Source organism: Branchiostoma floridae, chromosome 4 (genome assembly GCF_000003815.2).
Source record: "Branchiostoma floridae strain S238N-H82 chromosome 4, Bfl_VNyyK, whole genome shotgun sequence".
NCBI classification, from domain to species: Eukaryota; Metazoa; Chordata; class Leptocardii; order Amphioxiformes; family Branchiostomatidae; genus Branchiostoma; species Branchiostoma floridae.
The window spans coordinates 29,292,103-29,295,098 of NC_049982.1; positions in this window are offsets into that span (position 1 = coordinate 29,292,103).

Genomic DNA, 2,996 nt, shown 5'->3' on the forward strand with positions numbered 1-2,996 from the left:
ATCTCGCCCCCCTACCTCGCCCCCCTTTAGCGATTTCGCCCCCCCCCCCCAAAAAAAAACAGGTTTACATGACGATTTTAGAAGTTGATCGGTATAAATCACAAAATGCAGTTTCAGAATGATATAAGTACACGAGTTTGATACATAGCTCCATTCATAGTATCAATATTAACGTAATTACATGGGAATAAGATAGTTGAACTTGTTTCAGACAAGGAGGGTTGGGTCCCTTGTATTCCCATTATTGCATATACCTGAGTCTTGACATAAGATGTATTTCATTGTATTCACCTGTCCTCAAGCAACCTATATATCTCCAATATGAAGTCTCTACCATGAAGTGACCACAAAAGAACTATGTAATGTCTTTATCAATTATGCAAATATTAGGTATTGATTAGAATAACGCACATTTTGGTATATGCACCTGGCCAAGGGATATCTTCACCTCCAACATGACTGTTTACCTGCATGTATGCAGGTATGGTTTTGATGCTGGTGGAAACTTTTCGGTAGCCGGGGATGTAGGGCGCTGTATCTCGTGAACGGATGGTGCGAGCACGACGATTTTTGGTACGTGGGTTGGGGGTGGTAGCCTGACACTCAGGTGTGATTTTGGGCCTCCTGGCGCTTGACCTTGACATTGAAGGTGGCATTTTTTGTGTTTTTGGGGCACGTTTGGCGCTGTGTGTCCGGAACGATACGCGCCATTGCGACGATTTTTGGTGCATGGGTGGGGGGTTGTTGCCTGTTGCCTAGGATTGACTTTGGGCCTTGTCGCGTTTGAACTTGACCCGGCAGGTCGAATTTTGTGTCCGGGAGGGGTGTTTCCGGAGTTATATCTTCTGAACGGCTGGTGCTGGCGCAATGATATTTGGCACATGTGTCGGCGGTGGCTGAATAATGCTCAATTTTGATTTTGGCGCCCTTGGTGCTTGAACTTGACATTTTAGGTTACCTTTTGTGCGGGCACGGGGCGTGCGCTGTATCTCCGGAACGCAAGGTACCATTATGTTGCTATTTGGTACGTGAGTTGTTTGTGGTGTCCTGGTGGTCAGGTTTGATTTTGGACCTCCTAGTGCTTGAACTTGATACTGTATAGGTTGACCCTGTTTTTGTGTGGTTGGAGCATCCTCCCAATATCTGCTTGGTTTTAAAAACAGATTATGGTTGGGTGTAGAACCATCATCTGGCCTGGGCCACCTTCAATGTATCAGGTTACTTAGTGGCACTGACAGTTTGCCAGATGACGGGAGTGTACAAGATTATATATCTGTTGGTCAGGTATAATTGGAGTTTGCTTATTACTCTTTGTGGTGTTTCTAGAGCTGTATAGTACTGAGTTTTAAGTTCCGGTACAAGTTCCTTTACCCTGTTGGCAATCATGGTTGAACTTGAACTTAAACAGAAGAAGATGCAATTTTCTAATGTGGAGGAGAACTGTATAGAGTGTGGGCATAAGAGAAAGGTATGTGTATGATTTGTCCTGTGTTTCTTTTTGTTTCTTTGGTAATGCCATTTCCATACTGTATACAGGTAATTTGTTGTTTTGGGCTAGTCATATTCGCTTGGTTTTTGGGCCTGCTTAATCTATGGTACAGGCAGGGTTAAGTGGTGGAGGCTTAGCTTTGTTCTGTTTTGAATTCAGTATCGTTTGTTGCATTTTGTCGCGGCAAATATATGATGAAATTCCCCTTCTAAGCAACTGCTCATTGGTTTGCGGGGATGTTTGCTGGGTGTTTGCTCTCACTACAACAGCTTCTGAACTTTTCAAAGCTTCCATTGCCAGCAGCTTGCCATCTATAAATGGGATTGACAAGGACATTTTTCATAGTAAATTGTGCTGTTAAATTTGGCTTAGATACTACAGGAGATTTAGGTTTGGGTTGGATGGATTGAATGAAAATATCATACCACCCTGGGGACTAACTGTTGCTGCTGCATGGGGGCTACCACTATTCATATTGTCTAATGTCTATGGAACTACAGATAAAAGTATCATTGGTCAAATTATGCAAGTAACATTCCGATGTCAAGTGAATAGCACCCCAGAAATAAATCTTTAATGAATATCATTGGAAGAACACAAACCAAGGAGACTTAGCAGCTGCATTAGGTCAGTACATTGAAATAGGAAGATATTAGTATATCATGTGACAGAGTAACTACATGTGCATGGGCCATCTGAGACAAAAAAAGGTAGCGTCTCAACAACTTCAAAGTACTGTGGTTGGTTACATACTTAAGAAATCCAAAATAAGTAATGTTCATCCATGTCCAAACTTACAAATTCAGAAAATGGAATTTCAGAGTCAGACTTTTGCATGGTGCACAACCAACACGGTAAAAAGCTCATTTTTCCAACCACGTACCATAGACAAAAAGGCAAAAATACACAATAGGTCTACAGAAACCCAATACATTTCATGCAGGCCTGAGGTCTACGAACTCTTGTTTTTCTAGTATTTAGGAACTGATGAATTTACCCGTGTTTCTTAAGACTGGTACTTTACCAGTGTTTGTGTAGCATTTAGCAACAGCTATATCAACTTGCGCGTAGATAGTGTTTATAATGAGAAACTATCATTCACGTGTGTTTTTGTAAGTGCTTTGGAAATGTTTCCAGCACAAGAAAGAAAACACTGTGACAAATTGAAAACATATAGCTGACGTATTCCGTACCATAGACGGTGTTGATTTATACGTTCGTAGTAGCACTGTTTTTATGCCACCTCAGCTGCAAAAATTGTCTTTTTCATTTCAATGTCATGTTTGCACCGAACAATATAGTATCGACTTTCGAGGTATGACACCTTACGGTGCCATATAGGTACCAGGTAACACACCATATACGTTACTCCCCAGGTGCAGTATAGTACCAGGTAGCGCACCTGTAATATGTAGTAACCAGCTGCTCTTGGGGGGGGGGCGAAAACGCTAAAGGGGGGCGAAAACGCTAGTGATCTCGCCCCCCGGTCGCTGTCACACCGGTACAA